Source organism: Orycteropus afer, unplaced genomic scaffold (assembly GCF_000298275.1).
Source record: "Orycteropus afer afer isolate SDZICR_OR568_19922 unplaced genomic scaffold, OryAfe1.0 scaffold00104, whole genome shotgun sequence".
Taxonomy (NCBI): domain Eukaryota; kingdom Metazoa; phylum Chordata; class Mammalia; order Tubulidentata; family Orycteropodidae; genus Orycteropus; species Orycteropus afer.
This window is the reverse complement of record NW_006921691.1, coordinates 7,830,460-7,840,920: the sequence shown is the minus strand read 5'-3', so window position 1 is coordinate 7,840,920 and position 10,461 is coordinate 7,830,460.

The window sequence follows — 10,461 nt, the reverse complement described above, 5'->3', positions numbered from 1 at the left end:
TTTTTTTTTTTTTTTTTTTGAGGTTCCCATGGCCCTCTAGTCCCTTGTACTAATTATTTCTATGTGCCTTTGATTTTTTTCCCTCTTCTTTGCTAAGGATGAGGAGAGACCAATTGTTGCAGCTTAGATGGTCACTTGCCAGATCTTAAGATGCCAGTCACTTACCCACCAAAGTAGGATATACAACAGTGTTTTTTTGTAGTATCTAATACAACCAATTGAGCTTGATGTCACCCATGACAGTGGTCCCAAGGCCATTGCCTCAAAGACTCCTCCCTCAAGGTGTTTGGTTGTGGCTAAGAAGTTATCATAACTTTGTCCCCTGTTAGCTCTATTACACATATGGACATTCTTAAAGCACATACAAATGTGTTTGTAGAAATATCATGTGTCAAACTTTAATATGAAGCCCAGAAGCTCACTGCCATCAAGTCAGATCCAACTCATAGTGACCCCTCCTTGGGTTTCCAAGGCAGTATCACTACGGAAGTAGATTGCCCAACCTTCCTTCCAAGGAGTGGCTGGTGGGTTTGAACCACCAGCCTTCTGGTTAGCAGTCAAATGCCTTAGGCACTACGCCACCAGAGCTCCTTTAATCAGGGGTATATTCCCTTTTGCTTACCCATACCTGATCATTTTACCTATCTACATATGTATCATTTCATAGATTAATGTTTGTTATTACTGATAAAGCAGGATTGTGCATGTAAACGTATCTAACTTTGTTGTCTGTATGTCTTGTGCACCTCTCCATGTTTTCCTTTTCCTTAGTGTTATTGTTCTGGTCACTTGCTTTTGGTATATTTGCATCTCTCTAATGGCTAATGATTGCAAGCATTTCTTCATTTCTTTGTTGGACAAATTTACCAGTTTCTTAAAAACAATATGCCTGCCCTGTGATGACCCAGCATTTCACCCCTTATTTACCAAGACAAATAAAACCATAAGTCCACAAAAAGACTAACACAAGAGTGTTCATAGCAGCTTTATTCATGAAAGTCAAAAACTGGAAACAACCCAAATGTCCATTTACCGGAGAATGAGTAAACTCATTGCAGCATATTCATATAATGAAAAACTACTCAGCAGAAAAAGGGACAAAGTACTTATATCCACAACAACATAGATGAAATGCCAAAGTATATTATTGAGTGAAAGAAGCCAAACCTAAAAGAGTACATACTACATGATTCTATTTATATGAAGTTTTACAATAGATAAAATTAGTTTATGGTACTAGAAATTATAAAACTAGTTAACTACAGGTGTGGCAACTAACTAGAGGGAGGCACAAGGAAATTTTCTGGAGTAATAGGAATATTCTATATCCTAATCAGGATAGTAGTTACACAGGTGTATATACAGAGCCAACTTATCCATTATACATAGATGTATAATGTACATCATGATGTATCCATTATACATCATGAAAATATTTTAATTTTAATTTCTTTTAAAATAAGAAATAAAAAGTGAATGCAATAATAATAGATACACCTATTGTTGTTGTTAGGCGCTGTTGAGTTGGTTCTTACTCGATGACCCTACGTACAACAGAATGAAACACTGCCTGGTCATGCTCCATCCTCACAATCATTGCTATGCTTGAACCCATTGTTGCAGCCACTGTGTCAATCCATCTCATTGAGGACCTTTTTATTTTTTGATGACCGTCCAATTTACCAAGCTTGATGTCTTTCTCCAGGGACTGGTCTTCCTGATAACATATCCAAATTAAGTGAGATGAAGTATCACCATCCTCACTTCTAAGGAGCATTCTGGCTGTACTTCTTCCCAGACAGATTTGTTCATTCTTCTGGCAGTCCATAGTATATTCAATATTCTTCACCAACACCGTAATTCAAAGATATCAATTCTTCTTTGGTCTTCCTTATTCATTATCCAGCTTTTGTATGCATATGAGGTGACTGAAACTAGCTTCGGTTGGGTCAAGAATAACTTAGTTTTCAAAGTAACATCTTTGCTTTTTAACACTTTAATGAAAATACCTACTCTAACTTTGTTTCTAAGTGCAGAAAATACACTTACTATCTCGTCCCACATTTCACATTTATGACAATAGTAACAAATCTACTATCTGACTATTTTATATTAACAACATACATGTGGCAGTAACAAATGTTGAGGTGCTGTTGTTAAGTGCCATCGAGTCGTTTCTGACTCATAGCAACCCCATGCATAGCAGAGTGAAACACTGCCCGATCCCGCGCCAGCCCCACAATCCCTGCTATACTTGAGCCCATCATCGCAGCCACCATGTCAATCCATCTCGTTGAAGGCCTCCCCCTCTTTCGTCAACCCTCCACCCTATCAAGCCTGACATCCTTCTCCAGGGAATGGTCCCTTCTTACAATATGACCAAAATAGGTGAGATGAAGTCTGGCCATTCTTGCTTCCAAGGAGCATTCTGGCTGCACTTCCTCCAGGACAGATCTGTTAGTTCTTTTAGCAGTCCATGGTACTTTCAGCATTCTTCGCCAGCACCACAACTCAAAAGCATCAACTCTTCTTCAGTCTTCCTTATTCACTGTCCAGCTCTCACATGCATACCAGGCAATTGGAAATATCATGGCTTGTGTCAGGCGCACCTTAGTCCTCAAGGAGATATCCTTGCTCCTCAGCACTTGAAATAGTTCCTTCGCAGTTGACTTTCCCAATGCTACATGCCATCTAATGTCCTGACTGCTGCTTCCGTTGGCATCGATTGCTTATGAATAGCAAAGAAACACTGTTGAGGTGCTAGGCAAGAGTAATGCTGGTTGTGATGGTTATATGCCAACTTGGCTGGCCTATGATTCTCAGTGGATTTGGCAGTTACGTAATGATGTAATTTGGCAGTTATGTAATGATGTAATTTGGCAGTTATGTAATGATGTAGTCATCCTCCATTTTGTGATTTGGTGTGCTCACATTCTATTTTTGCATAACTTCAATTTTCCCATAGCAACCTGGTCTCTGGAATCTATCCATATCAATAATTAAGATGTACATGTATAGCTTGGATTTTATTGGTTTTTCTACCACCAAAGTCCTAAAATATAATTTGTAATTTTTTTTTAATGGTGAAATAGGCACATGAAAGCAAAAGTACCTAGAGCCCAGGAAAGTTGTAACACAATTCTATGTAAATGTTTATGAAATCATCAAGTTGTAAATTTAAGATATATGCACTTCGCCATATGTAAACAGCCTCAATAATATAAAGTGTGCCTCTAAAAGTGTGGTTGGTTCATATATCATTGTTATATCAGCTGTATCTTGGCTGAGAGCAGAGAATAAATAGAAAGATGTGTACCTATGTTTTATTGACTATGTAAAGGCATTTGACTATGCAGAACATAAGAAATTACAGATAACAGTGAGGAGAATGGGAATTCTGGAATTGTGCACATGCAGAACCTGAACATAGACCAAGAGGCAGTTGTTTGAACAGAACAAGGGATACTATGTGGTTTAAAATCAGGAAAGGTGTGGGACAGGGTTGCATCCTTTCACCATACTTATTCAATCTCTATGCTGTGCAAATAATCTAAGAAGCTGGACTATATTAAGAATAACATGGCATCAGGATTGGAGGAAAACTCATTAACAACCTGTGATATGCAGATGACTCAACATTGCTGAAAGTGAAGATGACTTGAAGTGCTGATGACTGACTGATGAAGACTAAAGAAGACAGCCTTCAGTATGGATTACACCACAACATAAAATTCTCACAAGTGGACCAATAAGCAGCATCATGATAAATGGAGAAAAGACTGAAGTTGTCAAGGATTTCATATTACTTGGTTCCACAATCAACATCCATGGAAGCATCAATCAAGAAATCAGATGTCATATGACACTGGGCCAATCTGCTGCACAAGACCTCTTTCAAAAGTTAAGGAGCAAAGATGTCACTCTGAAGACTAAGCTGAACCTGTCCCAAGCCATGGTATTTTCAATAGCTTCATATGCATGTGAAAGCTAGACAATGAATAAGGAAACTGAAGTAGAGTTGGTACCTTTGAATTGTAGTGTCAGCAAAAAATACTGAAAATACCATGGACTATCTGAAGAACAAAAAATCTACCTTGAAAGAGGTACAGCTGGAATGTTCCTTGGAAATGAGAATGGCCAGACTTCAACTCACTTACTTTGGTCATGTTGTCAGGAGGGGCTTGTCCCTAGAGAAGGATATCATGCTTGGTAAAGTAGAAGGTTAGTGAAAAAGGGAAAGATACTCAACAAGATGGATTAACATAGTGGCTGTGGAGATGGGCTCAAGCATAGCAAATATTGTGAGGATGGTGCAGGAGTGGGCATTGTTTCATTCTGTGGTACATAGGGTCACTGAGTCAGAGCCGACTCAATGGCACCTAACAACAATTCTCTTGTATGGAGATTATTATGAAGGGTACTAGCAAGATTTTTTTCTTATTTAATATTTTCATTGATAAACACTCAAAATACAAAAATATAATAGTACTTCATAAATATAACATCAATGGAATACAATGCACCACAATGTCAATATTGTTCTATGACTTGGTGTGACTTTTAATTTGTAATGCAATCCTTTAAAATAGTGGACTTCTACAAATAATTATCTCTACAAATAATTAAAATATCTCTACAAATAATTAAAAAGAGCAGCAACCCAGCAAAAATGGATGTTATTGTTATTGTTAGGTGCCATCAAGTCATCTCTGACTCATAGCAACCCTATGCACAGCCGAATGAAACATTGCCTTGTCCTGTGCCACTCTCACGATCTTTGCTATACCTGAGTCCTTCATTACAGCCATTGTGTCAATCCATTTCATTGAGGGCCTTCCCCTTTTTTGCTGACCCTCCATTTCACCAAGCATGATATACTTCTCCAGGGTATGGTCCCTTCTTACAATATGACCAAAGTAGGTGAAATGGAGTCTGGCCATTCTCATTTCCGAGGAGCATTCCAGCTGCACTTCCTCCAGGACAGATTTGTTAGTCCTTCTAGAAGACCATGGTACTCTTGGCATTCTTCTCCAACATCACAACTCAAAAACAGCAACTTTTCTTTGATCTTTGTTATTCATTGTCCAGCTCTCACATGCATAAGAGGAGATTGAAAATACCATGGCTTGGGTTAGGCGTACCTTAGTCTTCAAGGAGACATCTTTGCTCTTCATCACTTGAAAGCAGTCTTTTGCAGCAGATTTGCCCAGTGCAATAAGTTGCCTGATGTCTTGACTACAGCTTCCATTAGTGTTGCTTGTAGAAACAAGTAATATGAAGTCCTTGACAACTTCAATTTTTTCTCCATTTGTCATGAAGCTGTTTATTGGACAAGTTGTGAGGATTTTTGTTTTCTTTGTATTGAGATATAATCCATACTGCAGACTGTAGTTTTTAATATTCATCAGTAAGTGGTTCAAGTCATCCTCACTTTCAGCAAGCAAAATTGTGTCATCTGTGTATTGCAAATTGTTAATGAGTCTTCCTCCAATCCTGATGCCATGTTCTTCTTCATATAATCCAGCTTCTCAGATTATTTGCTCAGCATACAAATTGAATAAGTATGGTGAAAGGATACAACCTTGAAGCATTCCCTTCTTGCTTTCGAAAGTGCAGTATTCCCTTGTTCCGTTTGAATGACAACCTCCTAATCTATGTATGGGTTCCCATGAGTACAATTAAGTATTCTGGAATTCCCATTCTTGTTATCCATAATTTGTTATGATCCATACAATCAAATGCTTTTGCATAGTCAATAAAACATAAGTAAACATTTTTTTGGTATTCTTTGCTTTCAGCTAAGATCCATCTAACATCAATAATGATATCCCTCATTCCACGTCCTATTCTCAATCCAGTTTACATTTCTGGAAGCTCTCTGTCAATATATTGCTGCAATCGTTTTTGAATTATCTTCAATAAGATTTTACTCGCATGTGATATTAATGATATTGTTTGATAATTTCCACATTCTGTGGGATCCTTTCTTTGGAATGGGTATGAATATGGATCTCTTCCAGTCACTTGGCCAGGTAGCTGTCTTCCAAATTTCTTGGCATAACTGAGTGAGTGCCTACAGCGAGACATCTGTTTGTTGAAACATCTCAGTGGGTATTCTATCAATTCCTGGAGCCTTCCTCTTTGCCAATTCCTTTAGTGCAGCTTCAACTTCTTCAGTACCATTGGTTCTTGATCATATGCCACCTCCTGAAATGGATGAACATCAACCAATTATTTTTGGTACAGTGACTCTGTGTATTGCTTCCATCTTCATTTGATGCTTCCTGCATCATTCAATATTTTGTCCATAGAGTCTTTCAATATTGCAAACCCAGGGCTTAAATTTTTTCCTCATTTCTTTCAGCTTGAGAAATGCCAAGTGTGTTCTTCCCTTTTGGTTTCCTAACTCCAGGTCTTTGACCATTTCATTATAGTAGTTGGCTTTGTCCTCAAGCTGCTCTTTGAAATCTTCTGTTCAGCTCTTTTATCTTATCATTTCTTCCTTTTACTTTAGCAACTCTCCACTCAAGGGCAAGTTTCAGAGTCTCTTCTAGAATGGACTAGTCTTTTCTTCCTTTCTTGTCTTTTTAATGACCTCTTGCTTTCTTCATGGATGATGTTCTTGATATCATCCTACAGTTCCTCTGGTTTTCAGTCATTGGTGTTCAGTGCATCAAATCTATTCTTTAGATGGTCTCTAAATCCAGGAGGGATATAATCAAGGTCATATTTTGGCTCTTGTGGAGTTATTTTGTCTTCAACTTCAGCTTGAATGTGCATATGAGCAGTTGATAGTCTTGATTCTGCCTGGGTTCCCTTCCCCTGTGCCAGAACTGTAACCTGTCTCCAGAGAGTGAGCTAGTGCATGCAAAGGGTTCACCTATCTCATTTCCTTTCTTTCCTGCATCACTGTTTTCTGCTACTTGATGACCAATGTCTTGGAAATAATTGTATATATGCATTTTATATAAAACACTGTCATACACCTTTCCTGATTTTAAACCACATAGTATCCCCCTTTGCTGTTCAAACAGTTGCCTGTTGGTCTATGTACAGGTTCTGCATATGCATAATTCCAGAATTCCCATTCTCCCCAGTGTTACCCATAATTTCTAATGATCCACACAGTCAAATGCCTTTGCATAGTCAATAAAACACAGGTACAAATCTTTCTACTATTTTCTGCTTTCTGCCAAGATACAGCTGGTTATCAAGAATGATATCTCTCACTCCAAGTCCTCTTCTGAGTCTGCCTTGAATTTCTGACTGTTTCCTGTTGATCTGTTGCAACTTTTTTTGGATTATCTTCAGCAAAATTTTACTTCTGTTGGTAGTATGTGCTGTAAGAATGTCAGGGTGTATAGTAGAGCTGACAAGTGGCAAGGCTGTGGTGGCTTCTTGTCCACAGCCAGCTACCCTGAGGGAGTGACTAGTTGGACCTGTGGGCTCAGGACCACGGTCACAGGAGATATCAAGCTCAATTGGCATAACACCACACAAAAGCACTGTTCCACATCCCAGTAGCAACTAGGATCTTAAAAGCTTGCAAGCAGCCATCTAGATGCTATGATGGGTCTCTCCTCATCCAGTGCAAAGAAGAATGAAGAAAACCAAAGACACATGGAAAAATTTAGTCCAAGGGACTAGTAGACAGTGTGATCCTCAGCCTATATGACCACGAGACCAGAAGAACTAGATGGTGCCTGGCTAACACTGTCAACCACTAGGAAAGGAATCAGTGAAGGAGATCCTGGATAGAGTGGGAGAACAATGTGGAACAAAACTCAAAATCATAGAAAAAGACCAGATTTGCTGGTCTGATAGAACCTGGTGAGACCCTAAGACTGTGGCCCCTAGCTACCTTTCAGGTCTGGAACTGAACTCACTCCTGTGGCTTCCAGCCAAACAATAGACAGGCATATGGGAAGAACACTTATATCAGGTAGATACACTCCTTGGAGTGATCAATGGTGGGAGAACATAAGGGCAGTGTTTGTACAGGGAGATAGCTTGGGAGGTGGGAGTGCAGGGGAGGGAAGGACACAGGGAAGAGGCAACTATGGGGAAGAAGTGGAAAGAGAGCTGTTACATTGTGGGGAATTGCAGTCAATGTCATGAAATAAAATGTGTATGAAATGCTGTGTGGAAAATGAATTTGCTCTGTAAACTTTCACCCAAATCACAATAAAATTTCTTTAAAAATTACATGTGTATGATATTAATGATGGTGGTCAATAATTTCTGTATTTTGTTGGATCATTAGAATGCACACAAATTTGGGTCTCTTCTAGTCAGCTGACCAGGTAGTTGTCTTCCAGATTTCTTGTTATTGATGGGTAAACACTTTTAGTATTGTATCCATTTGTTGAAACACCTCAATTGGTAACCCATCAATTCCTGGAGCTTTGTTTTTTGCCAATACATTCAGTTCAGCTTGGACTTCTTCCTTCAATATCATGCATTCTTGATCACATGCTACATCCTGAAATGGTTGAAAGTTGGCCTTTTTTTTTTTTTTGGTTCAGTAACTGCATATTCCTTCCATCTTCTTTGGATGCTTCCTGTGTCATTCTATATCTTGTCCTTAGAATTTGTCAATATTGCAACTTGTGGCTTCAATTTTTCTTGAGTTCTTTCAGTTTGAGAAATGCTGAGTGCATTCTTCCTTTTGGTTTTCTAACTTCAGGTCTTTGCACATACTTTACTTTGTCTTCTTAAGACATCCCTTGCAATATTCTATTCAGCTCTTTCACTATATCATTTTTTTCATTCTCTATATCCACTCTACATTTCAGTCTCTTCTGACATCCATTTTGTTTTTTCTTCCTTTTCTGTGTTTTTAATGACCTTTTGCATTCTTCATGTATAATATCTTTGATGCCATCTACAATTCATTTGGTATTTGGTCATTAGTGTTCATAGCATCAAATCTGTTCTTGAGATGGTTTCTAAATTCAGGTGAGATATACTCAAGCTCTTATTTTGGCTTTCATGGACTTGTTTTTAATTTTTTTTCATGTTCAACTTGAACTTGCATATGAGCAATTGATGATCTGTTCCAAATTCAGCCCCTGGCTTTGTTCTGATTGATGATATTGAGCTTCTACATTTACTCCTTCCACAGATGCAGTCAATTTGATTTCATCTGGTGAGGTTCATGTGTGTAGTAGCAGTTTATGTTGTTGAAAAAAGGCATTTGCAATGAATCAGTTTTTCATCTTGTAAAATTCTGTCATGGGATTTCTGGTGTAATTTCCATCACCAATGGCCTGTTTTCCAACTATCAATACTTCTTCATTTCCAACATTCACATTCCAATCACCAGTAATTTTCAATGAATATTGATTTCATGTTTGATCAATTTCAGACTGCAGAAGTTGGTAATAATCTTCCATTTCTTCATCTTTGGCATCACTGGGTGGTATATAAATTGGAATAATAGTTGCATTAGCTTGTCTTCCTTGTAAGCATATGAATATTGTGCTATTACTGATAGTGTTATATTTTAGGATAGTTCTTGAAATGTTTTTTTGATGATGAATGCAGTGCTATTCCTCTTCAATATGTCATTCCCGGTGTCTTAGTTCTCTAGTGCTGGTATAGCAGGAATACTAAGTGGATGGCTTTAAAAAACAGGAATTTATTCTTTTACTATTTAGAAGTCTGAATTCAGAGTCCTGTCACTAGGGGCTGGGTGAAGCCCTAGACCCTGGGCTTCAGCTCTGCCTCTTGTTCCAGGCCCACTGGAGCTGGAGGCTTCTTCTGACTCATGCAGCTACTGGCTGCTGAGACTTAAGAACTCAAAATTGGCTCTGGTGGGAAAGTGGGTAAGGCATTTGGCTGTTAACTAGGTGAGTGGTTCAAACCCGCTAGCTACTCCGTGGGAAGAAGATGAGGCTATTGACTTCCATAAAGATTTATAGTCTTGAAAACCCAACAGGTGTCACAATGAATTGGAATTAACTCAATGGCACAATCCCAAGATCAGCAGGCAATACAGCAGGCTACTGGTTCCAGTTCAAGAACAATTCCAACATCTTCAGACAAGATAGCCAGCCACTGGTTCAAGTGGAGATGAGACTACTCCAAACACACGATCCAAATGTGTCAAAAAACTTGAGACCTTTCCCAAAGCTCCATATATACTAGAAGCAGGCCACAACCCAAAGGTAACTACTTAGCTGCTCACAGCAGATTCCACCATGGAGTTGATTACACATCCAATCTCATCATCACAAAAAATATACATCTCTCATCACAGAAAAAAAAAAAAAAACTCATCATGGGGAATAACTGCATCCAGCTGCCAAACCACTCATTGTCACAGTCCAGGCAAGTTGACACACAACCTTAACTAACACACCCAGCATAGGAGACCACATGATTTTCTGATTCAAAATGGCCATTTCAGCTCACTAATGCCTTGGATACAAATCTTTACACTTTCCATTTCATTACAAA